We start from the raw sequence: 27,786 nt of genomic DNA on the forward strand, positions 1-27,786 counted from the left end.
TCCTGTGTCCTCGCCGCACTCCTCGCGCTCTTTTATCCTGTGTCCCCGCCGCACTCCTCGCGCTCTTTTATCCTGTGTCCTCGCCGCACTCCTCGCGCTCTTTTATCCTGTGTCCTCGCCGCACTCCTCGCGCTCTTTTATCCTGTGTCCCCGCCGCACTCCTCGCGCTCTTTTATCCTGTGTCCCCGTCGCACTCCTCGCGCTCTTTTATCCTGTGACCCCGCTGCACTCCTCGCGCTCTTTTATCCTGAGTCTCCGCCGCTCTCCTCGCGCTCTTTTATCCTGTGTCCCCGCCGCACTCCTCGTGCTCTTTTATCCTGAGTCTCCGCCGCTCTCCTCGCGCTCTTTTATCCTGTGTCCCCGCCGCTCTCCTCGCGCTCTTTTATCCTGAGTCTCCGCCGCTCTCCTCGCGCTCTTTTATCCTGTGTCCCCGCCGCTCTCCTCGCGCTCTTTCACTGATCTCCATCATGAGGTCATTTGTATTCTGAATTCTTGCAAATGCATTACCATTACTTATTGAACAGTCCAAATACCTTAAATGTAAAACATTCATTTTGGGAGAATTGATTCAAACTCAAGTTACAGATTTCCTTTATGGTGCGTTTGGATGAAAAAAGAATATTTTTAATTAACTAAATACCTGACCACTGTGCTGGAGAAATACCACCCATAAATGCAAGCAGTGAAGAGTGACAAGTATATTAGACAAAGAGAAGAGTGTCATCTGAATACAATGCTTTTCTTTATTTGGTTTAAATCACCATGACTACAACACGACTATTTTATATTTTATATCTCACAAAACTATGAATGGATTCTGATCCTTGCCATCTCCTGAGCACAATCATCTATCTCCAGATGCTGCTAATATATTTGCAGCCTGTATTAAATTATCACCTTAGTGTTACAGAATATGTTCGGTCAGTTTTTACAATAAGTGAAATGCAGCAAGCCAGAAACATCTTTGTACTGCATTTCTAATTAAAAACAAAACAACAAAAAGTGTTATTTAATGGCCCTTTAATATAATTGCAGTTAGAACTGAAACAACGAAAGAAGACCTCTTTTTACAGCATTCTGGAGATTCAGTCTCTTACAAAAAGTTTACACTTGTATTATTTCACTGACATAGTAAAACTGAATATGGGTTTCTAAAAAAAACCTGAATAGGAATGATAATAGAAGTCATAATGGTCTGCAAAACAAATTTGGAAAAGTAAAAGTAATTATAAATTTTGTTAAAAATGGAACAACTGGTACACTCCAGAAGTTAGCTCCTTTGCATTAAATGTAACCTATGTGTCTCCAACAACATTTGGGCCAAACTTCCTCTTTTATCTGTAACCTTTGACAATCAGGCATAAAACAAACCACTGTAGAGAGCGCAGAGGTAAAGGTCAGGATTTTTAGGATGGCGAGGTTCCCCGTCCCTACATACAAATAGTCGGTCGTGAACACATCCCTTCCAATGCTGCTTGCGCCACAGCTACGTCATGCTCCAACGAGCATTAATTGACTATAGGCTTCTCACTCGGGAGGAAGACCTGCCTTGGAGAGCTGCCGGTCAATTTGATTGGCCAGCAGCTCCCTCGTCACTGAAGCGGCAGAACCTGCAGTGGTAAGGACTGGAGTTGTTTGCAGTGCCTGGAGACTAGGTCTTTGGATTTGTGGAAGAGATAACTTTTACTTTGAGAGTAAAAGTATGTCCGACATGGCGGCACAGTGGCTAGCACAGCTGCCTCATAGCACCAGGGACCCGGGTTCAATTCCGGTCTTGGGTAACTGTCCATGTGGAGTTTACACTTTCTGCCCCTTTATGCGTGGGTTTCCTCCAGGTTCCGGTTTCCCCCCCACAGTCCAAAGACGTGCAGGTTAGGTGGATTGGCCACGTCCCGAAGGATATATGAGCTTAGTTTTAGCCATCCAGTGCCAAGCACCTCAACAGTGAATGGCAATGCATATCCACCTAGCCCACTCAAGTAGATCTTGCCTCAGGAAGCTTCTGATACTAGCAATGACTTAAATGAAAATCTGAGCCTCCTAAAACACTGGTGCGCACATCATATAATCCCTAGAGTGCAGAAGTATTCAGCCCATTGAGTCTGCACCGATCGTCTGAAAGAGCACCTAACCAGGCTCACTCCCTCAACCTATCCCCATAACCCCACCTAACCGTTGGACACTAAGGGGCAATTTAGCATGGCCAATCCACCTAACCTGCACATCTTTGGACTGTGGGAAGAAACCGGAGCATTTGTTGCCCATCCCTAATTGCCTTTGAACTAAGTATTTTATCCAGTCATTTCAGAGAACAGTCAAGAGTCAATTATACTGCTGTGGATCTGGAGTCACATGTAGACTGTGCACTCGCCTCTGTATGAAGGATCCCAACCCAATGTCATTTTTAGGAAATTTAATTTCCCTCATGCGCCAATCCTACCTCCTGTAAAACATCTGCCCACTTCTCTGGATCATTAGCCCAAGCCTCTGAATAACCAGTCGGGTAACATAATCACTGTGCTATAATTCCCTTAAGCCTGATTTAATCCGACCCTGAATGTTAATTTATTGATTTATTAATTGTATGCAGGTGTAGGCATTAACTAGGGAATCACACGTGCTCCTGTAAAAAGGAACGGACTGAAACTGTAGTGGTTCAGTTAGGAGATGTTACTGTTACTTTGTACTTGGGATTCATTTTGAACATGCCAAAATAATAAAATACTACACAATACATAAATAAAATAAATACCAAATAAAGTATAGCACATACATAATCGAAAAGGATTATGAAGTACAAACTTATAAAGCCCTACCCCTTTTCACAAACACAAAGCAAGTATTTAATAATTTTCCAGTTCCTTCTCACATAATTTTCAAATTTTTGTGTTCTTATTATTCCAATATCACCATAAAACAGCAAAGCAACACTGCTATCTTATTCCTTAACTTTATATAATCTAAAAATTCAATCCTTAAGCAGTTTTAAACCTATAAATATCTCTACATCTTTTCACTTCTTCATCCAAAGTAATCCAAAGATTCACCCCACAAACTGAAGGACACATAGACTTTGTAGTATGAAGTTACATTTTTTAAAGTTGTTTTTCCTTCTTAATTCATAAACATCATCCATTAAAGTAAACTCTTTTTTTGGCAAATTTTCACGAAATAATTCATTTTGTGCTTCATACATAATCATTACAGTTTTCAATTCAATTAACCCCCTAAACCTCAAAGCCTATATATTTATTTGTTGGTAAGTTCTTTAAAGCTCACTTTACTTACTATTCTTTTTCTGTAACAGATAGATCGGATTAATATTAGTTTAATGGGAGTTTCCCCTAATTTAAATATGGAAGAACAGGTGAACAATACAAAATGTTCAATGACTGCGAATCCAATATATATTTAGTTTTATTCATAATTGCAATACTCTGATAATTTTGTTTTAATATGTTTTATATGTGGTTTCCAACAAATTGCATTGTCTATTAAATCACCCAAAACTCTTTCTATAGTGACATTGATTGTTTTATTAACCTGGGTATTTACTTTACTAAATTTGCTATTTGCAATCTATTTATGGCAAACAATACCTTTAATTTATCCAATTCAGTATTAACAAATTCAATAAGCCATTGAAAATCCCACCATAGCAAAACATCTGCAAATAAAACAAAGTTTGATACATTACAATATGATTAATACATAAAATAGACAATTTAGGGCCCAAAATAAATCCCTATATGTGGTAGTCCGAGGCAATACTAGGGATGGCTTCCAGTATAACTGAACAAGGATTTTTTGGTAACAAGTAAAGGTTTAATATACATAGGCACAGAGTTACTAAACAGGTCTTCACTCTCTGGTTCCAGGATCCACTCTGCCCGGGACCCCGCTCCAAGGATCCGGCACCTTTTCCCCATTGGTCGGGCTCGCGTGCTTCAGCGCAATAGGCCCCGAACCAGGACACATGGACCACGAGGGCTCGCCCCTTAATGGGGCCAAGCTACCATATCCCTCGCCCTCCAGTCCCTCAATAACATACTGACAAAACAGGTTATGTACAGTTACTATATATAATAAAAAAGGCTGAGAAAACAAGGGGAGTGAGTCCATAACGATTTATCACAATATCAATCTGTCGGGGGATTTTCTGGGACTTGTAGACTCCCTTAGTCCCCCCACTGGCTCCTCTAACTCTGAGGTAGCTACAGTGTCATCTGTGGAAGATTATCGCTGAGATTTGACCTCTACAGCAGAGGCATTCCCTTATCCAGCTTCCTCCTGGGGTCATCGAAGGAGCGCCCTCAGAACTCCTAGATTGCATAGAACAAAGAACATACAGTGCAGAAGGAGGCCATTCGGCCCATCGAGTCTGCACTGACCCACTTAAGCTCTCACTTCCGCCCTATCCCCGTAACCGAATGACCCCGTCTAAACATTTTGGTCACTAGGGGCAATTTATCATGGCCAATCCACCTAACCTACATGTCTTTGGACTGTGGGAGGAAACCGGAGCACCCGGAGGAAACCCACCCAGACAGGGGGAGAACGTGCAGACTCAGCACAGACTGTGACCTAGCGGGGAATTGAACCTGGGACCCTGGTGCTGTGAAGCCACAGTGCTATCCACTTGTGCTACCGTTCTGCCCAACTCTGTTCTGGCACCACCATGGATGCACTGGTCCTGCTGCTGGCTCAGCTCCAACTGTTGAGAGTTTGGGGTTGTGGTCCTCCTATTCTTATGTGGTTAATGTGCTTCCGCACTGTCCTGCTGTTCAAATCCACCACATACAAAAATGGACTAGTCCAAAGATGTGCCGGTTAGGTGGATTGGCCATGATAAATTGCCCTTAGTGTCCAAAATTGCCCTTAGTGTTGGGTGGGGCTACTGGGTTATGGAGATAGGGTGGAGGTGTTGACCTTGGGTGGAGGTGTTGACCTTGGGTAGGGTGCTCTTTCCAAGAGCCGGTGCAGACTCGATGGGCCGAATGGCCTCCTTCTGCACTGTAAATTCTATGATAATACTGCCTGGTAGCCAAAGTGGGCCTGAGGCAAAGTTCCTGATGAAGACCAGGTTGTCCACTTGAAATGAAAGGTCCCTTTCTGCGAAGCACGCGGTTTCCTCTAGGAGGTCTGGTATGCCGCCACCCTCCCTGCCAAAAATGTCCAATTGGGTCCCGAGGAGACAGCCCATGAGTAATTCCGCTGATGTGATGCCCATGGTGGGATCATGTTATAGGCCAGCAGAAAGTTGGCCAATCTAAGGCATAGTGGTCTGCCATTTTGTAGCTGCCAGCAGTGCTGGTTTGAAAACCCGGGCCTCTGGTGAACAACCCATAAAGAAGCTGAAAACAGGAACAAAGCAGCATAAAGATGATTACATGAGGTATGGGTTATTAATTGTGCCACTGCAAATCACTTCAAAGTTCATGTGTGTTATATGCAGAGCAGCACTGGCGAATGAAAGATTAAAACCCTCAAAACATCAAAGACATTTGAAGACTAAACGAGTTCAAGGACAAACCTCTTGATTTTTTTTTCAATGATTCAGTGAGATCTTAAATCATCAGCTGAAGTCATTAACAGAAATGTAACATTGAATAACAAAGCAAGTGAGATTGTGAGCATCAAGCAGGATCACATTTAGGGACTGGTTTAGCACAGGGCTAAATAGCTGGCTTTTAAAGCAGACCAAGGCAGGCCAGCAGCGCGGGTTCAATTCCCGTACCAGCCTCCCTGAACAGGTGCCGGAATGTGGCGACTAGGGGCTTTTCACAGTAACTTCATTTGAAGCCTACTTGTGACAATAAGCGATTTTCATTTCATTTCATTTTCATTTCATCACCTGTCACATTAAAGGTAAGTGAAAATGGTGGGTCGCGAAGGTCGGCCAGTATGGGTCGCAAAGGTTGGCCGGTGTGGGTCCCAAAGAATGGCTGGCTTGGTAAAAATGGGTCCCAGGCAGAAAAGTTTGAAACACACTGATTTAAGGTATAAGACAAAGACAACTATATTGACCAGATTAAATCTTCCTCCAATAATACATAATAAAGGCATGGAGGGTTATTCTTGACAAAACCGTGAGGAAAGGGATGCAAACTGAACTTGTAGCATTTAGTGAGGCTTCGGACTATAATGCAGGGGAATTTGACAAATGTGACAATGTGAACAGCATGGTTTTGCATACCACAATTGAAAGTTCTTTCCACTTTGGACTTTGGGAAAGAAATCATGGTGGTCAATGAAATGCTGCTTTAAGTTTCAGTTGATCAAACGAACTGCAAATTGACAATAGCCCTAGCATGGGCGATTCACTGCAGATGGTTAGAAGATATGGTGCCTATCAATTAGTGTGTCGGCAAAATCCCAAGTTGTCTTCTATTTTATGCCATAGAATTCCTTCTTCAGCCGGTACTACAATTAGTTCAATTGTTTGGGGCAGCACGGTAGCATGGTGGTTAGCATAAATGCTTCACAGCTCCAGGGTCCCAGGTTCGATTCCCGGCTGGGTCACTGTCTGTGTGGAGTCTGCACGTCCTCCCCGTGTGTGCGTGGGTTTCCTCCGGGTGCTCCGGTTTCCTCCCACAGTCCAAAGATGTGTGGGTTAGGTGGATTGGCCATGCTAAATTGCCCGTAGTGTCCTAAAAAGTAAGGTTAAGGGGTGGGGGGTTGTTGGGTTACGGGTATAGGGTGGATACGTGGGTTTGAGTAGGGTGATCATGGCTCGGCACAACATCGAGGGCCGAAGGGCCTGTTCTGTGCTGTACTGTTCTATGTTCTATGTTTCTGCATGCGACTTCCAGTAACAGGATGTCAGGGGCTCCCCTCTAGAATACAGTAAAATAGGCACTTTAGGCCGAATTTAGCCCGAAAATTTTGATTTATTCTACTCCTAAACAGAAAAGGAAGAGAGGAAGAGCAATATGTCAGTAAGCAGTAGCTCAAGAGGCCACAAGGAAGCCACAAGGACACAGAATATGCCAATGCATTGGGGCAGACTTGGCAAGATGCAGGGCCAGGTTTAACCACGCAAAGTTGGCCGATACAAAAACGGTATTAAATTCGGGACGTTATTCCCAGTCATGCTCTGGGTGATATTCCAGAATAAGGAATACTATTTTACCATGCCGACAGTGGCGGGCGAATGGCCTAGACAAAAGGGAAAGGGGGAGGAGGAGGCAGAGAGGATAGTAGTTGATCGGGTATAAGGAGGCAGAAAGATCAGCCCCGGTGGTAGAAAGGGGGATAGAGGGGAAATGGGACCATGGAGGGAGCATGATGATAAAGAAGGAAAGGGCTCTAGACTGGCTTCAGCGGGTCAGGTTCGGGTTGATGGAACAAGATGACACCGTAAGCAGCCACTTTGGAGGGTCCCTAAACAAAGGGAAACCTCGAGTGCAGGGGCTCACCCACGTGGTGTACACACAATTGGCAGCCATGTTGCTGCATTTTAGGAGTGATGAGAGGAGGGTGCATAGGAGGTTTACTAGAATTATTTCAGGGATGGGGAAATTTTGTTTACAAAGTCTTTCATGGGCGGCACGGTAGCACAGTGGGTAGCACTGTTGTTTCACAGCTCCAGGGTCCCAGGTTCGATTCCCACTTGGGTGACTGTCTGTGTGGAGCCTGCACGTTCCCCCGTGTCTGCGTGGGTTTCCTCTGGGGGCTCCGGTTTCCTCCCACAAGTCCCGAATTCTCCCTCTGTGTACCCGAACAGGCGCCGGAATGTGGTGACTAGGGGCTTTTCACAGTAACTTCATTGCAATGTAAGCCTACTTGTGACAATAAAGATTATTATAGGGCAGCACGGTAGCATTGTGGATAGCACAATCACTTCACAGCTCCAGGGTCCCAGGTTCGATTCCGGCTTGGGTCACTGTCTGTGCGGAGATAGTGGACTCCCACAGTCCAAAGATGTGCAGGTTAGGTGGATTGGTCATGCTAAATTGCACATAGTGTCCAAAATTGCCCTTAGTGTTGGGTGGGGTTACTGGGTTATGGGGATAGGGTAGAGGTGTTGACCTTGGGTAGGATGCTCTTTCCAAGAGCCGGTGCAGACTCGATGGGCCGAATGGCCTCCTTCTGCACTGTAAATTCTATGTAAAAAGTTAGTCTGGAGCAAAGGAGATGAATGGGTAATCTGATACAACTGTACAAGATTACGATAGGTTGAGAAAAGTTAGACAAGGAAAAGATCTTCCCACTAGCTAATGGTACAAGGACTAGAGAACACAGGTTTAAGATAAGAGACTCAGGGTGAATAGGAGGAAGAAAGTTTTTACACAGCAAGTGGTAATGTTCAGGCTTACGCTGCCCATGAGGATGGTGTAAGTGGAAACAATCAATGATTTCAAAAGGATTTTGAAGGAAATAACTCAGAGTTAGAGGGATCTAGCAGTGAGTGGGACTAACTGGATTGCTCAACGAGGAGCCAGCATGGACCCAACAGGCCAAGTGGTCTCCTTCTCTGCCATAAATGAGTCTATGACCTGACTCTATGACTTTATTAACAACCCTATTTGGAGTTATGTCTTTCCCAATTAACTGTATAAATTCATCATGGAAAGTTGATTAACTGTATAAATTCATCATGCAGCAGAGCCAGACGATTTGGAAAAACTGGACAAGTCAGCTGAGCTGGTTGGGCATTCACATGACCGGAGCTAGTTCTGTTCTGCTGGAACCAAATGTCGCAGTGAAACAACCTAAAGTAGACATATTTTACAGACAAATGAAACATTATGAAAATTCCCATATTTAGGCGATTCGAAGAACACGAAGCTAGTCATTTTTAGTGATGCTTTAAATGTTAAATGTCCTGATGGGCATTCTAGTACAGCTCATTTCATAATTTTTCTCATGGGTGAAAATGGGAAACGCTGTCCTTCTGTTTGGGTACCTAAAAACTAAAAAGGGCTACTAAATATATTCAGGCCGGCAAAACATGGGGGCAGTGGATATGGCAAAGATTTTAAATAAGATTCTGTACAGTGGGCATACTGAAGATAATATGCCCATTGAGTGTTATGTACATAATCATTCCAATGAAAAGTGAGAAAGGGTTATGGATCGTTTACTTGAAACAAATGCTGGAGGGAAACAAAATCTCCAAAATGAAATTTCTGGAAGCAACTCATCAACCGTTTTCCAAAAAGAAATGCATGTGCAAATACAGTTTTCGGGACTTATAAAAAGTATATCTCACAATGAAATGCTTCACATGAATATGGAGGTGTTTGACTTAAATTTTTTCAAAATGTTGATTGTACATTAAACTCAAATTTTCATCTCAAGAGAGCATAGAATCTTTTAATTGTGTATTAATTGTGTTTAATGCTATGCAGGTGGTGGGCATTAACTGGGGATAGGCAGAAACTGTGGTGGTTGGGTTAACAGGTAAAGTGTAACACCAAATAAAAGTATGTAAAGATTGGCAATATGCCACGACAAAACATTAATTAATGACCATATCGTAAAGGCATCCCTGGGTAGCAGTGGTCATAATTTGATTGAATTTCACATTCAATTTGAGAGCGAGAGGAGTGGTTCAAGAGTAGTCTTTTAAACTTAAATAAGAGCAATTATGAGGGCCTGAAGTGATGGCTGAAATGAACTGACAAATTAAGGGATTGGCCAGGAGAGATGCAGTGTCAGACATTTAAGGAAATATTTCAGAATACTCAGAAAAGAGACATCCCGTCGAGAAAGAAAGACTCAAAGGGACACATCATCCATGGCTAATTAAGGACTAAAAGATTAACTAAAAGAAAAAATGTATCGGCCGGAATTCTTCGTTTGGGAGACTATGTTCTCCCGCCAGAGACGAATCGCCTTTTATTTGCCCTCGTGCTGGGAGCGCAAATCAGAGGCGATTCACTATCCCTTGCCTTGTAACTTTATGCATGGTGGGGAATACAAGATATTCTGCACGAATCCAGTTATTGAGGTGCCATTTTGAGCCAGATGTCTTCCAGGCAGGGGTCCCTCCGATAAAGGACTTGCAGGCACCGGTCTCTCTCATGACGGGCTTCCAGGCTGGGGCCTCCCTTATGGGGGGCCTTCCAGGCTCGGACCTCTCTTATGGGGGGCCTTCCAGGATCGGGCCTTTCTTATGGGGGGGCTTGCAGGCAGGGGCCTCTCATATGGGAGTGTTTCGAGTGGAGGTCCCAGGCAGAGGTTTCTGTAATGGGGGCTTCCTGGCAGGACTCTCTCTTATGGGAGGCTTCCAGGCCGGGGTCTGTCTCCCTTAACCTTAAGGAGGGGAGGGGGCTCTCTGGTGGGGGGTCTCTCTTGTTGGGAGGGGGGTGGGAGTTCTGGTGGGGCGTGGGCAGGATTTGCATTATGGGGGGGGGGGGGGGGGTGTGTGTGACCTTCTGATGGACTTTGCGAGCAACACCCTAAACGAATTACGCCCTTGGCCACCGCGAGGTCTACCGTGCCAGGGTCACACTGGGAAGATTCACAGTATCGACTTCCATCACAGTCACACTCAGCTACAGAAACAGTCTTCCGAAAAAAGTTATGAATAAACGGGCAACCTGTTAAAATCCACAACTCAAATCAAGAAGATTACACCTTCGCTGAAACTGAAGACGGTTTCCAAAAGGTGACCAAATAGCCTGTGTGTGGTAAATATCTGCTGGAATTAGCCCATAGAGTTATATAATATTAGATGCTGTTGGGTAACAAAGAAGGGTCTCAGAGTTTAGGAAATGTAGGCAGTTGGGAACCAAGGGGTAACTTTATGTAATATTGTGTGTGCATAGTCATCAGTGTGATTAAATGTTGTAGTGTATTATAGTCCTTCTTGTTGTGTTTTGTTTCGTTTAAGTCATTAATTATTCTTCCTTCAAACAACGACTTGACTATTCCTCCCTGATTTGCATATCTTCCCTCACAGTATACCAAATTGAAAATATACACCACTAAGAACTGGTGTTCCAAGTTAACCTTCTGGGTTTTGGGATATAACATCGCATTTAACCTCTATGGGGTCTTAACACATCACCTGCAAGTTTCACACCCGTCCCTTGCTTCCCCCCACCCCCCCCCCCCGCCACCCCGCCGGGCCTTCCGCCACGCCACATACCATCCTGTACGTGTGTACCAACCGTCTTGCTCTGATTAGCTTATTTTCCTCCATCGTTTATCAAGGTTGTTCAAGCCGAAGTATCAAGTCCAGTCACTTTAGAATTACAGAAGAACTTTCTTGCTCCTAAATGGCTGACCCATAACAGTCAGAAAATATTCTCGCAAGGCAGCACGTTGGCACAGTGGGGCAGTGGGATAGCCCTGCCGCCTCACGGCGCCGAGGTCCCAGGTTCGATCCTGGCTCTGGGTCACTGTCCGTGTAGAGTTTGCACATTCTCCCCATGTTTGCGTGGGTTTTGCCCCACAACCCAAAGATGTGCAGGTTAGGTGGATTGGCCACGCTAAATTGCCCTTTAATTGGAAAAAAATTAATGGGCTATTCCTCATCTCTGTTTTGAAGGATCGTCCCTTTAGTCTGAGATTGTGTCCTCTGGTTCCAGTTTTTCTTACAAATGGAAACATCCTCTCCACGTCCACTCTATCTAGGCCTTGCAGTAACCTGCAAGTTTCAATAAGATCCCCCCTCATTCTTCTAAACTTCAACGAGTACAGACCCAGAGTCCTCAACCGTTCCTCGTACAACAAGCTCGTCATTCCAGGGATCATTCTTGTGAACCTCCTCCACGTGTTGCCAACTCCGTGAGGACACTGCACAGATGCTGCACCATCCCCTTGTTGAGGTGGAGCCTCCTGTGGCACACGCTGTCCGTCATCTGTTGGAAAGACCAGTGACGCTTGTACATCTCTCCCTAGCCTGATGGGCGGACAGGTCCTCAGGGTGTGGGGCGGGGTCCTGCACAAGTGTCGCGGGCTGAGGCTGCCCCTCCGTCCCTCCCTGCAAGCACCGGGGCAGCACACCCGGGCTCTTTGCCTGTGAGGAAAGATGGCTACTCACCTCCTCAGGTCCAAGCAGCAGCCCTTCCGCCAGCCTCACCTTTTAAAAACGGAGTACTAATCGGCATCTGCATGACCACTTGCTGGAGAGGCTGTTAGATCATGGGACGCCGTTGGATGGAGTGGGGGGGGGGGGAATGTAGGTCCTGTTAATTTTATGGAGATTGGGTTTAAGTGGCGATTACTGGTTTCTCGCCACGTTACGGCGAGATTCTGATTGCGGCGATGGGAGCAGGCCAGTTACATCGTAAACAGATCAGCCCCTGGCGTGGTTCTCACTTTTGGGCTCTCCCGCAATTTAACGGCCTCGTCGCACTCTCGCTTAAGTGCAACGCTGCCACTAAATTGCTCCCAAGATCTCAATTTTCAAAATTTTCTTTGCAACATTGCTCTTACTGATTTGGAAGACCCCTTCTCCGCAGGAATAATGTATTGAAAGCGGCAAATTTAGCTATTTATGTTTAATATTCCCGGTCTAATAATAAGACTCTGAGAACTGATTGGGCAGAAAGTGTTTCCACAAAAAAAGGGAGCAAATTTTACCACAAGGAATTCATTAGGATACATGATTTCCTGAACACTTAAACCCTGCCGGCTGGACTGTCCGGTTTCTAACATCCTGTAAACATCTCTAAGTTCATTACAGGAATAGAATCTTGAGCAATTTTCACTGGGTTTGTAGGGATACTTAGTAATTAATATTGGCAGAATATAAATGACAAGTTCCAAAAATTATGCAATTTGTCCAGTTACACTCAAAATAATGGATGAGAATCAGTACTGGTTCAGGCATATATATGAATTATGTCATTGCAATTTCCTCAATATTTCTCAACTCTATTATGATTTTCCTTCTTAATAGTTACTCACCTAACATTTTCACCTGCCTATATTCATAACGAACAATTTGCCAAAGTTAGTTTTATCGATTTCGTTCATCTTGAAAATGCAGAGGTTCCTCAAAGTTTCTTATTTTCCAATAAAAACCAATAATTTGCATTGACAGAATAATAAGAGAACTCAATATCACAACTTACTCAGCCTTTGCTTCATAATTTAAATTACACCTGGAATTATCTTTATTATTGATCTTTGAATTTCTCTCAAGGGCAATAATACCCTTGTGATTCAGAGCCAGATTGAAGTGCAGTGCTACACATGGGATCTGAGGGTCCAGTTACCTAAAAAACCAAATCAATCTCAACCCGATTTCATTGTTCTGCATTATTTACTGTTCCTCCCATTTCTACGAACAATATAATGGTAAGTCAGTAAATTTATCCATCTAATACAATGTGTTCAATTGTTTGACCTGCATTGACCATACTTCACTTCTACATTCATTACTGAGAAAATTATGCACATAACATGTACAGCTCTAAGCAGTGCTAACCCCTAGATTCACATGCGCAGAGAATTTCCACAAACCTCTCTGTTCTAGGTTCCATTACACTAGTCCCTTTACTTTTCATGGCATTTGATCAAACAACCCCCCCATGATAGGAATGGATAACACTAACCTATTATATTCAACATTTATTGAAGGAGATAAGAAGAAACAAGAACAGGAGGCAGAAAAAGAAGCCAGTTAAATTGTAGCAAATGAGAAGCATGTTTTAAATGCAGAAGAGTTATTCCAGCAATGCAATGGTTTACAGTGTGACTACCAATCTAAAATATAAAATATTCATATTTAGAAAATGTGATCTTTGTTTGTTTTAAGCTAGGGATATCAGTAGATCAGAGATTGAGAGAGTCTGCCAAAGTCCTTTCAATTCAGCTAATCTCTTCTCAAAATTTATGTTTAACTGCTACCGGGACGGTACAGTGGCACATTGGTTAGCCCTGCAGCCTCACAGCAACAGGGACCCCGGTTTGATTCCGAGCTCAGGTGACTGTGTGTGTGGAATTTTCTTTCTCCCAGTGACTGCGTGAGTTTCCTCCAGGTGCTCCGGTTTCCTCCCACAGTCAAAGATATACAGGTTAGGTGGTTTGACCTTGCTAAATTGCCCCTTAGGTTGGGATTGCAGGAATGGGGTGGAGGATTGTGCCTAGGTAGGGTGGTTTCTTCGGGTCGGTGCAAACATGATGGGCCAAATGGCCTCCTTCTGCACTGTAGGGATTCTATGATGAGCTTCCATTAGGATCTATGGAGATGTTAGTTAAACAAAGAAAGTTGCACAATGAGAGCAGCACGGTGGCGCAGTGGATTAGCACTGTGGCCGTACAGCGTCAAGGTCCCAGATTTGATCCCGGCTCTGGGCCACTGTCCGTGTGGAGTTTGCACTTTCTCCCTGTGTTTGCGTGGGTTTCACCCCCACAACCCAGAAATGTGCAAGCTATGTGGATTGGCCATGCTAAATTGCCCCTTAATTGGAAAAAATGAATTGGGTACTCTAAATTTTAAAAAAAGAAAGTTGCACAATGATGTAAAATACAATGAAAAATTAAGTTCAACTTCCAATTGTACAGTGCTGTCACTCAAAATCACTACAACAAATTATTAAAGTAATTAAACATGGGTTTTATCAAATAAATAGGTATCTAACTAGAAGTTGATAATAAAGGTTCTAGCTGGACATTACAACAATTAAACTTGTAAATATTACACAGCTCAGTTACCCACATTAATATATTAACTTCTGGACTTCCGGTTGCGGCTATGACCAGCTAAGTCGCACGTTTGGCTGCTCCTGTGAGGAAGGTGTTTTCGGGCCGATTGGAGGGCCCCTAACGGCGCTGGAACGGCAATTCCCGGTGGGGGAAGGTTCCCAGAGGAGAACCCTGAAGAACTTATGGTCGTTACCCGAAGTGGGGCAGGAAAAAAAGCGGCAGCAGCTCCCCGAAAAAAGCGGGGGAAGAAATCCAAGATGGCGGCCGGCGGCGCACCCGAGGACTGGAGGAAATGGGCGGAGGAGCAGCAGGCCGTTCTCCTGCGCTTCTTCACGGAGCTGAAAGTGGAGCTGCTGGAGTCGATGAACGCGACGACCACCAGGCTGATGGGGGCACAGGCGACCCAAGAGGCGTCAATTCGGGAGCTGCAGCAGGAGATGGCTGTGAGGGAGGAGGAGGCCACGGTCCTCGTGGGAAAGGTGGAGGTGCACGAGGCACTCCACCTGAGATGGCAAAACCGACTGGAGGAGATGGATACCCGCATGAGGCGGAAAAACCTGAGGATCCTGGGCCTGGCAGAAGGGCTGGAGGGGTCGGACCTCCCGGGGTATGTGGCAGAAATGCTGGGCTCACTGATGGGGGCAGGGGCCGTCCCTTCGCCCCTGGAACTGGAGGAGGCCTACAGAGTAATGGCCAGGAAGCCAAGAGCAAACGAACCCCCGAGGGCGGTGCTAGTTCGGTTCCAGCGATTCAGCGACCGGGAGAGGGTGCTGAGGTGGGCCAAGAGAGAGAGGAGCAGCAAATGGGAGAACTCGACGGTGAGGATCTTTCAGGACTGGAGTGCGGAGGTGGCAAAGCGGAGGGCCCGGTTCAACCGGACGAAGGCGGTGCTGCATGCCAAGAGAATCAGATTCAGGATGCTGCAGCCAGCGCGCTTGTGGGTGACTTATAAGGACCAGCACCACTATTTCGAGTCCCCGGAGGAGGCGTGGGCCTTTGTCGAGGAAGAAAAGCTGGACTCGAACTAGAACCAGGGGATACTTGGCGGTCGTTGCCGCTCTGGTACTTTAAGCTGGACACGTGGCTTTCTTTTGGCTGGATTTTCACTTGGCCGTATTGTTGGACCCTTTTTTTTTTTTTCTCTCTACCATTTTTTCTCTCTTTTTGCTGTTATTTATAATGTTATGTTGGGGGGGCGGGGTGGAGGGGGAGTGCCCGGGGTATGTGTTTCTTGTGGGGTTTTTGGTTGTTTTGTATTTATCGGTGTGAGATCGGGGACGGGGATGGAACTGAAGATGGAGGGGCGGGGAGGGGCAGGGCGAAAGCGCGGGCTTTCCTCTGGTTTCCCGCGCACGGGGCAGAGGAGGGAGGGGGGTGGGAGTAAGGGGCGTGGTCAGCAATGGCTCCCTTTCCCGCGCTGGAGCGGGATTAAGGAGGGGTGGTAAGGGGGGGGACGTCCCCCATGCCGGGAGGAGTCGGAGTGTGGCAGGGGCAGCCGGGTCAGCGTAAACCAGCTGACTTACGGAAGTACTATGGAGGGTGCATCGCGGCTAGGAAGGGTCCTAGCCTGGGGGGGGGAGGGGGGTGGGGGGGGGGGGGGGGGGGGAGGGGGAGGGGGAGGGGGGAAGGGGGGGGCTACCGGGTTGCTGCTGAAAAGGCCAGGGAGGAGAAGTTGAGGACCGGAGGGGTGGGGGGGGGGGGGGCGCCATCGCCATGGGGAGCGGGTCAGAAAGGGAGGGCTGACTCGGGGCGAGCAGGTGACAGGATATGGCTAGTCGGCAGGGGAAAGGGGCGGGCTGCCCTTCGACCCGGCTGATCACTTGGAATGTGAGGGGGCTGAATGGGCCGGTCAAGAGAACGAGAGTAATCTCGCATTTGAAGGGACTGAAGGCGGATGTAGCAATGCTACAAGAGACCCATTTGAAGGTGGCGGACCAGGTCCGCCTGAGAAGGGGGTGGGTGGGACAGGTGTTCCACTCAGGACTGGACGTAAAGAACCGGGGGGTGGCGATCCTGGTAGGGAAGAGGGTGTCGTTCGTGGCGGCGGAGGTGGTGGCGGATAAAGAGGGTAGATATGTCATGGTGAAGGGTAGGCTGCAGGGGGAGAAAGTGGTGATGGTTAACGTGTATGCCCCGAACTGGGACGACGCTGGCTTCATGAGGCGCCTACTGGGCCTCATTCCGGACCTGGAGGCAGGGGGCCTGATCATGGGGGGGGGACTTCAACACAGTGCTGGACCCCGTGCTGGACAGATCGAGTTCAAGGACGAGTAGGAGACCGGCAGCGGCAGAAGTGTTAAAGGGGTTTATGGAGCAGATGGGAGGGGTGGACCCCTGGAGGTTTGGGAGGCCGAGGGCGAGGGAGTATTCCTTTTTCTCCCATGTCCACAGTCTATTCTAGAATTGACTTTTTTGTATTGAGCAGGGGACTGATCCCGAAAGTACGGGAAGTGGAGTACTCGGCCATAGCGGTCTCAGACCACGCGCCACACTGGGTAGACTTGGAAATGGGGGAGGTGCGAGACCAGCGTCCGCTGTGGCGCCTGGATGTGGGGTTGCTGGCGGATGAGGAGGTGTGTAAGAGGGTCCGGAAGAGCATTGAAAGATATCTGGACATTAATGACACGGGGGAGGTGCAGGTGGGGATGGTATGGGAGGCCCTGAAGGCGGTGATCCGGGGGGAGCTGATCTCCATACGGGCACATAGGGAAAGGAGGGAGAGACAGGAGAGGGAGAGACTGGTGGGGGAGCTTCTGGACGTGGATAGGAAATATGCGGAGGCACCAGAGGAGGGGCTGTTGGGGGAACGGCGCAGTTTGCAGGCTAAGTTTGACCTGTTGACCACCAGAAAGGCGGAGACACAGTGGAGAAGGGCGCAGGGCGCGATTTATGAGTATGGGGAGAAGGCGAGTAGGATGTTGGCGCATCAGCTCCGCAAGCGGGATGCGGCTAGAGAAATTGGGGGAGTGAGGGAGAGGGGTGGGAACGTAGTGCAGAAGGGGCCAGAAGTAAATGGGGTTTTCAGAGACTTCTATAAGGAGCTGTATCGGTCAGAGCCGCCGACGAGGGGAGGGGGGATGGAGGGCTTCTTGAACAAACTGAGGTTCCCCAAGGTCCAAGGGGAGCTGGTAGAGGGGCTGGGGGCGCAGATAGGGTTGGAGGAGCTAGTCAAGGGGATTGGGCATATGCAGTCGGGGAAGGCGCCGGGGCCAGACGGGTTCCCGGTGGAATTTTACAAAAAATATGCGGATGTGGTGGGCCCTGTGCTGGTGCGAGCCTTCAACGAGGCATGGGGGGGGGGGGGCTCTGCCCCCGACAATGTCGCAGGCACTGATTTCTCTGATCTTGAAGCGGGACAAGGACCCCGTGCAGTGTGGGTCATACAGGCCTATCTCGCTCCTGAATGTGGACGCCAAGCTGCTGGCAAAGATCCTGGCTACCAGGATAGAGGATTGTGTGCCAGGGGTGATACACGAGGACCAGACGGGTTTTGTGAAAGGGCGGCAGCTTAATACGAACGTGCGGAGGCTGCTAAACGTCATCATGATGCCGGCAGTGGAGGGGGAGGCGGAGATAGTGGTGGCATTGGACGCGGAGAAAGCATTTGATAGGGTGGAGTGGAAGTACCTGTGGGAGACGCTGGAACGGTTTGGATTTGGGGAGGGATTTATTAAATGGGTGAAGCTGCTCTATTCGGCCCCGACGGCAAGTGTAGTGACGAATGGTAGGAGATCGGAGTATTTTGGGCTCCACCGGGGGACCAGACAGGGGTGCCCCTTGTCCCCCCTGCTCTTCGCACTGGCGATTGAACCGTTGGCGATGGCACTGAGGGGCTCAGAGGGGTAGAGAGGGCTGACAAGGGGCGGGGAGGAGCACCGGGTATCGCTATACGCGGACGACCTGCTGCTATACGTGGCAGACCCAGAAGGGGGAATGCCGGAGGTGATGGAACTGCTAGCAGAATTCGGGGACTTTTCGGGGTACAAGCTAAACTTGGGTAAGAGTGAGGTATTTGTGATACACCCAGGGGACCAGGAAGAGGGAATCGGGAGACTCCCGTTGAAGAGAGCAGGAAAGAGTTTTAGATATTTAGGGGTGCAGGTGGCAAGGAACTGGGGGACTCTCCACAAGTTGAACTTCTCCAGGCTGGTGGAACAGATGGAGGAGGAATTTAAAAGGTGGGACATGGTGCCGCTGTCGCTGGCGGGCAGAGTGCAGTCCGTTAAAATGACGGTCCTCCCGAGGTTTTTGTTTTTATTTCAGTGCTTGCCCATCTTCCTCCCTAGGGCCTTCTTCAAAAAGGTGACGAGCAGCATCATGAGCTACGTGTGGGCGCACGGTTCCCCAAGGGTGAGGAGGGTCTTCTTGGAGCGGAGTAGGGAGAGTGGAGGGCTGGCATTACCCAACCTTTCGGGGTATTACTGGGCGGCTAATGTATCGATGGTGCGCAAGTGGATGATGGAAGGGGAGGGGGCAGCTTGGAAACGAATGGAGAGGGCGTCCTGTGGCAACATAAGCCTGGGGGCCCTAGTAACGGCGCCATGGCCGCTCCCTCCCACGAGGTATACCACGAGCCCGGTGGTGGCGGCCACCCTCAAGATCTGGGGGCAGTGGAGGCGACACAGGGGGGAAGTGGGAGGTCTGATGGAGGCACCGTTAAGAGGGAACCATAGATTCATCCCGGGGAACATGGACGGGGGATTCCAGAGCTGGCACAGGGTGGGCATCAGGCAGCTGAAGGATCTGTTTGTAGATGGGAGGTTTGCGAGCCTGAGAGAGCTGGAGGAGAAATTCGGGCTCCCCCCGGGAAACATGTTTAGACATTTGCAGGTGAAGGCATTTGCTAGACGCCAGGTGGAAGGGTTTCCCTTGCTCCCCAGTAGGGGGGCGAGCGATAGGGTGCTCTCGGGGGTCTGGGTCGGAGGGGGGAGGATATCGGACATATACAAAGTAATGCAGGAGGCGGAGGAGGCATCAGTAGAGGAGCTGAAAGCCAAGTGGGAGGGGGAGCTGGGAGAGCAGATAGAGGATGGGACATGGGCTGATGCCCTGGAGAGGGTTAATTCTTCCTCCTCGTGTGCGAGGCTTAGCCTCATTCAATTTAAGGTGCTACATAGAGCCCATATGACGGGGACAAGGATGAGTCGGTTCTTTGGGGGTGAGGACAGATGTGTCAGGTGTTCGGGAAGTCCAGCGAACCATGTCCATATGTTTTGGGCATGTCCGGCACTGGAGGAGTTCTGGAAGGGGGTGGCAAGGACGGTGTCGAGGGTGGTGGGATCCAGGGTCAAACCAGGATGGGGACTAGCGATCTTTGGGGTTGGGGTGGAGCCGGGGGTACAGGAGGCGAGAGAGGCCGGAGTACTGGCCTTTGCGTCCCTAGTTGCGCGAAGAAGGATACTAATACAGTGGAAGGACGCGAGGCCTCCAAGCGTGGAAACTTGGATTAATGACATGGCAAGCTTTATTCAGCTGGAAAGGGTCAAATTCGCCCTGAGAGGGTCGGTACAAGGGTTCTTCAGGCGGTGGCAGCCTTTCCTCGACTTTTTGGCTCAAAGATAGGGTACAGAGGTCGCAGCAGCAGCAACCCGGGGGGGGGGGGTGGCAACAACAGGTGTGGTGGGTTATTTACGGTTGTAATGCGGGCAAATTTGTTCGCAGTTCATGTTTGATGTTGATTGTTGCGTTGTTTGTTTTTGGGGAGGGGGGGGAAGGACAACGCACGCGCGAGTTCGGGCGGGGGGGGATATTTGTTAATATTCTATAGTTAGTTGGGGTAAATATTTTCATGTAAAAAAAAATTTTCAATAAAAATTATTTAAAAAAATATATATTAACTTCTACTGCCAATATAATGCTCTTAATCCCATTTGGAACCTATGCAGCTTTAGTGACTATTCATTCTAATATAGGCAATAATTTTAAAATTCATTATGTTAGGATTTTTGCATTTTCTGAAATTAAACACCTTACTCTACAGGTTTATTATTAAATTTACTCCAAAAAGTCACTTTCTTAAATACATTTTGGCACATTGAGAATAATAAAAGGCTTTTAATAACAGTAGAATCTGTCTCTTCTGCAATTGTGACTGTCATGCAGTTAAACCTTTTTATAAATTTCTCAGTTCTATTTTGAGCCTCGTTCAGAATAGTTTGTTTGCAAGCTTTGAAAGTTCTGCTCATCACTTCTCTGCTCTAGTATGAACAGGGATGACAACTGACAGCTTCACAGCACTGACAGGGCAGACCAACAGCCCAACTTCCCTATTCTCAATCCAATTAGACCTCTAATCCTCTAGATGAAAGGCCCAACTACACACGTTTCACATGACAAGGACAGGTATTGATTATTTGTCACTACAGTTAACACCACCCCAGTTGAGGCAATTCTGACAGTAGCAAACCTCTCAAATTAGACAGCATTTTAGCTGCCCCAGAGGCCAAGTGGCAAAACAAGTGAAGGCTAATAAAAGGTATAAAAATGAACAAATCATAACATTATGACAGGTTGATTGTTCCCAGCAGTTCAGACAGTGTACTCTGCAAGATTAGTAACAGGACTTGCTCCTCCTCCTTTTCTTATAGTGATGCTCCAACTTTGACTGAATGAAAGGCCAGAACAATTAAGGCATTTGACCAGCAAAGAGAAGCCAGCATAGTAACTATCAAGGGACACAATGTCAATAGCAGGTTGCATTTGTCAATAGAAACCTACATGACAGGCATATGTCTCAACCATTATCCTTACAAGGTACTCGCTACTTTCTCAAGTTTTGTTTCCTTCTCTAGCTCAAGATCACACTTTAATGTCCTGGGTTTTAAATCAGTAAAGAACATGCAAAATTCTAAATCAGATTAACATCTTCAAAGTGTTCATTATATTTGAAGTTGGTACACTATCCAATAAAATAGGTGGCAGATTCAGATAAAGATCAAAGACAAACAGCAATGATCTCTGGGGTTGGGGAAGACAAACTTGCTTTTTGCTAAATTGCTGGCAGTAATATAATTACAACCTGTAACAAAATTATATTAGTGTGAAATGCTTGGCAGCCCTTTTTGTAATCGTATCAAATTTTCCTAAAACAAATATCAATCTTGTTTGAGTAAATGGCATAAAGCATTTTACAGGTTTTACAAAATATTTTAACACTTACACCAGATGCCAACAATTCAAACGTTTAAGAAACAAGTGTATATTTACAAAATGTGATGCCATGTAGCTGATGTGCAGCAAACTCAAGTACAAATAAATGTTTTTTTCCCATTATTTTCTTACTATGCATGGAAACCTTCATTCCAAATTGCAGCAGATAACACAGGCTAATTCTAATACAGAAGGCAGTGCTGCCTTGCCTGCCATCCTGTTTCGATAAAGTTGAGGCTCTGTCTGCTACTTGGTGTAAAATATCACAAAATCGGATTCATTAGAGGTACAAGTAGCACTCCCAATGGCCTGGCCAAAATTGATTCCTTCAACAAAAACAAATGATTTTCTTGGGCCTTTCTGTATGCGAATTAGTCCACAAGTTGGGTGCTTCAAAATTAATGAATTGATTGTGAAAGGTTTTGGGGTATACATTGTACATGCAACTTTGAATTTTTTTTAACTTTTTATAATAAATTTAGAGTACCCAATTCATTTTTTTCCAATTAAGAAGCAATTTAGCATGACTAATTCACCTACCCTGCACATCTTTGGGTTGTGGGAGTGGGACCAACAAAGACACGGGGAGAATGTGCAAACTCCACACGGACAGTGACCCAGCACCGTGAGGCAGCAGTGCTAACCACTGCGCCACCGTGCTGTTCGTACATGCAACCTCTTTTAAAAAATTAACACATTGAAATGTTATTGGTTTCAAAATACTGAAAGCAGCAGCACAGGATAGGTCATACATTTCCAATCAAACAATTTATTAAAATGAGTACTATAATACAGAAGCTAGAGTTGACCCAATCAGAATCTGAATCTAAGTCAGTCTCAGTGCATTTGGTAGATTGGGAGATTGTACAAACTCCAAAGTCAACGCCTCAACTCAATTTCAAAGAAGTTGGGAGAGCAGACCCAGAGGCTTCAAAGAGCGTGCGAGAGGACGTGAGACAGAGCTCAAATCTGGAGGCTTTGAAGAACACAGGAGGTGGCGAGACCAATAGCGGGCTAGATGCTTCAAAAGAAGGCAAGGCGGGATGAGACAAGAGTGAAGCCGGAGGGTTTAAAAATCGTGCAAAGAAATGAGACAGAGAGTGGACCCAGAGGCTTCAAAGTGCACGAGAGGGAGCAAAACAGAACAGACCTGGAGGCTTCAAAAGAGCATGAGGGGGTAAGACTTCGAGAGGTCCTTAGGCTTCAAAGGATGGGAGGGGATGCAGGACAGAGAGCAGTCCCAGAGGGTTCTACAGAATGGGATAAGACTGTGAGAGGACCTGGAGGCTAGCTGCTGCTGATGGTGGGGCTCAGTCTGTAGACTGACTGCACGAGGAGAACGCCAAATAAATGGTAACAAATACAAAATCAATCCCCTTAACAATAACAACAGTCCCATCCTCCCACTACCCCAGACAATGACCCACCTGTCAATATTTGCATCCAATAAAACAAACCCTCCCACGGTAGAAACAAAAAACAAAGGAGAAAAATAGGAGTCCGGGACCGCCCATGGTCACCATAGAGTCCACTCCGCCTCCCCCCCCCCCCCCCCCCCCCCCCCACTACCCAACCTCTGAAAGAGTACCGTACATGATACCCAAGAGTTGTAAACACCCCCCCCCCCTCCCCCCCAACTCCTCCCGTCCACTGCCTCTTGTAAAACTCCTCCCCGTAACCCCGGTTCCTTCCCCCCAACTTTCCACCCCGGCTAGACCACTCGGACCCTGTTCTGCCAGGCTCCGATGGCTGCAGCCCCTCCCCCCACCTCACTCCCGTCACGATTCTTGAGGTTAACGTGCAGATTCAGTCGACAGTTAGGAAGTCAAATGCAATGTTAGCATTCATGTTGAGAGGGCTAGAATACAAGAGCAGAGATTTACTTCTGAGGCTACATAAGGCTCTGGTCAGACCCCATTTGGAGTATTGTGAGCAGTTTTTGGCCCCGTATCTAAGGAAGGTTGTGCTGACCTTGGAAAGGGTCCAGAGGAGGTTCACAAGAATGATCCCTGGAATGAACAGCTTGTCGTATGAGGAACGGTTGAGGACTCTGGGTCTATACTTGTTGGAGTTTAGAAGGATGAGGGGGATCTTATTGAAACTTACAGGATACTTCGAGGCCTGGACACAGTGGACATGGAGAGAATGTTTCCACTTGTAGGAAAAACTAGAAACAGAGGACACAATCTCAGACTAAAGGGACGCTCCTTTAAAACAAAGAGGAGGAATTTCTTCAGCCAGAGGGTGGTGAATCTGTGGAACACTTTGTCGCAGAAGGTTGTGGAGGCCAAATCACTGAGTGTCTTTAAGACAGAGATAGATAGTTTATTGATTAATAAGGGGATCAGGGGTTATGGGGAGAAGGCAGGAGAATGGGGGTGAGACAAATATCAGCTACGATTGAATGGAGCAGACTCGATGGGCCGAGTGGCCTAATTCTGCTCCTATGTCTTATGGTTACACTTCCTCTTCTGTGTCTCAGACCACTCTGCAGGTGATTCACTCCAAATTCTCCAAAGAGAGCATTACATAAGGAAAAATAGAAAGAGGGAATATAAACTAAACAGTACAATTTTAAAGGGGATGCAGGAACAAAGATTTGAGTTTTTACATCAAGATGGAAAAGTTGGTACGGCTGTTATAAAAGTTGCAGGTCCAAGGGGTAAGAGTAGAGGAGAGGAACTAACTAATTAGCTCTTTCAAAGAGACCGCACATATATTTATTTTTGCTCTTTCGAATGACTAGGTACAAACATTTCCATAGATTGAACATAGAACCTTCCCATTTTTCTTTTTGCTTAATAATCTTCCTTGTCTTTGGAAGATGGTAGGATAACGCAAAACTAGACATGACTCCAGCTTTAACTGTCAAATGGATGCATTAAACAATAAAATAAGTGAATAGTAACAGTAACATAATGTGGATTTTATATTGCTTTTTAAAATTAAACTTTCTATTGAGTTGAAAGTAACCATTAATCATGACTGTTAGACCATAAGAGAGAGGAGCAGAATTAGGCCATTCGGCCCATCGAGTCTGCTCCACCATACGATCATGGCTGATATGTCCCTCATCCCCATTTTCCTGCCTTCTCCCCATAACCTCTGATCCCCTTTTTAATCAAAAAATTCCCTTATTAATCAATAAAACCAGATTTGGTACAGACCAGAAGCTGGAAGGTGCAATTAGACAGAATAGTTCTTTCTTAGCAGAACTAGAAGCAGGAGTAGGTAATTTAGTCTCTCGAGCCTGCTCCACCATTTAATATGATAATGGCTGATCTCATCATGGCCTCAACTCCACCATCCTGCCCGTTCTCCGTAATCCTTCAACTCACTATGATTACTAATTAAAAATCTAACTCCTCCTTAAATTTACTCACTGTCCCAACATCCACGGCACTGGGGTAATGAATTTCACAGATTCATGACCCTTCGGGAGAAGTAGTTTCTCCTCATCTGAGTTTTAAATTTTCTACCCATTGTCCTGAGACTATGACTTCTCATTCTAGAATGCCCCATAAGAGGAAGCATCCGCTCCACATCTACTTTATCCATACCTTTTAGCATCTTGTTTACCTCAATTTGATCTCCCCTCATTCTTCTAAACTCTAGAGAGTACAGGCCTAAACTGCTCAATCTCTCTTTGTAAGACAAACCCCTAATCTCTGAAATCAATCGAGTGAACTTCCTCTGATCTGCCTCCCATGCCATTACATCTTTCCTCAAATAAGACCAAAACTGTGCACAATACTCCATGATGTGGAGATGCCAGCGCTGAACTGGGGTGGGCACAGAAGTCTCATAACACCAGGTTAAAGTCCAACAGGTGAAGGACACACTTCACCTGATGAAGGAGCAGTGCTTGGAAAGCTTGTGATTTCAAATAAACCTGTTGGACTTTAACCTGATGTTAGAACAAAGAACAAAGAAAAGTACAACACAGGAACAGGCCGTTCGGCCCTCCAAGCCTGTGCCGACCATGCTGCCCGTCTAAACTAAAATCTTCTCCACTTCCTGGGTCCATATCCCTTAAATGTCACTATCGTCCCTGCTTCTACCACCTCCTCCGGCAGTGAGTTCCAGGCACCCACTACCCTCTGTGTAAAAAAACGTGCCTCGTACATCTCCTCTAAACCTTGCCCATCGCACCTTAAACCTATGTCCCCTAGTAATTGACCCCTCTACCCTGGGAAAAAGCCTCTGACGATCCACACTGTCTATGCCCCTCATAATTTTGTAGACCTCTATCAGGTCGCCCCTCAACCTCCGTCGTTCCAGTGAGAACAAACTAAGTTTATTCAACCGCTCCTCATAGCTAATGCCCTCCATACCAGGCAACATCCTGGTAAATCACTTCTGCACTCTCTCGAAAGCCTCCACATCCTTCTGGTAGTGTGGTGACCAGAATTGAACACTACTCCAAGTGTGGCCTAACTAAGGTTCTATACAGCTGCAACATGACTTGCCAATTCTTATACTCAATGTCCCGGCCAATGAAGGCAGGCATGCCGTTTACCTTCTTGACTACCTTCTCCACCTGTGTTGCCCCTTTCAGTGACCTGTGGACCTGTACACCTAGATCTCTCTGACTTTCAATACTCTTTAGGGTTCTGCCATTCACTGTATATTCCCTACCTGCATTAGACCTTCCAAAATGCATTACCTCACATTTGTCCGGATTAAACTCCATCTGCCATCTCTCCGCCCAAGTCTCCAAACAATCTAAATCCTGCTGTATCCTCTGACAGTCCTCATCGCTATCCACAATTCCACTAACCTTTGTGTCGTCTGCAAACTTACTAATCAGACCAGTTACATTTTCCTTCAAATCATTTATATATACTACGAACAGCAACGGTCCCAGCACTGATCCCTGCGGAACACCACTAGTCACAGCCCTCTAATCAGAAAAGCACCCTTCCATTGCTATTCTCTGCCTTCTATGACCTAGCCAGTTCTGTATCCATCTTACCAGCTCACCCCTGATCCCCTGTGACTTCACCTTTTGTGCCAGTTTGCCATGAGGGACCTTGTCAAAGGTTACGAGATTTCTTACTGCAAAATACTCCAGGTGCGGTCTCACCTGTAACGTATACTGCTTTCCCTTTTTTTTTTTACAGTCATCTGTCTAGTTGATCACAGTTGGATAGTCTTCAGACCAACTCATCAATTTCACCCAACCAGGGTGGGAAATACTTCCCAGAAACGAGAAAAAGATCGAACAAATTTAAATCACTTCTGTCAAGTTGTCGAAATGAAACTGCCAAACAAATGCCACGAATTTCAGTTGAATAGCTTGGCTGCTCTGGAAACAAAATGACAACAGGCAGGATTCTTCGGCCTTGCCCGCCCTGCGACAGGAGATTCCCATCCCAAGTCAATGGACCTTTACATGGTTCACGTCCTGTCTGTGGCGATCTTGCGGTGGTCGCGGCCGAAGAAGCATTTTTTTAATGCTCATTTCTAGGTAAATGTGGAGCAGCTTTCTATCATCATTACTGAATTTTAATTACTCTGCTTTTATTTACCTCTTCCAGAAAATCAACATCGTTTCAGAGGAATGAAAAATGCATACATTGTGATCCTCAAGATATTACAATAGTGAGGGGCATTTTGGATAGACTAAAGCTAATTTAAATGTATGTCATTATCCGCATGCAGTGATAGGTCTCATAGACTCTCTCCAGTGCAGGAGGTCCTTTTGGTCAATCAAGTCTGCACTGCCCCTTGGAAAGAGTATCCGACCTGGACCCACACCCTGACCCTATCCCTGTAACCCAGTAACCCCATTGAACTGTTTTGGATACACGAAGGGGCACATCTTTGGACTGTGGAAGGAAACTGGAGCATCCAGAGAAAAACCCACGCGGACATGGGGAGAAAGTGCAAACTCCACACAAGCAGTCACCCAAGGCCGGAATTGAACACAGGTCCCTGGCGCTGTGAGGCAGCAATGCTAAACACTGTGCCACTGTACCGGCCTTAACGATCAAGGTAACAGCATGGAAATCTGAGACAAAGTGTTCA

The 27,786-nt window shown here is 46.6% G+C and overlaps 1 protein-coding gene across 14 annotated transcripts in view; it reads right to left on the reverse strand.

Moving 5' to 3' along the window:
* invs (inversin) overlaps window positions 1–27,786 on the reverse strand; it is a 433,677-nt gene that overhangs the window by 297,600 nt on the left and 108,291 nt on the right. The window lies entirely within an intron of this gene.

This window comes from Scyliorhinus canicula, chromosome 5, assembly GCF_902713615.1.
Source record: "Scyliorhinus canicula chromosome 5, sScyCan1.1, whole genome shotgun sequence".
In the NCBI taxonomy this organism is placed as follows: Eukaryota; Metazoa; Chordata; class Chondrichthyes; order Carcharhiniformes; family Scyliorhinidae; genus Scyliorhinus; species Scyliorhinus canicula.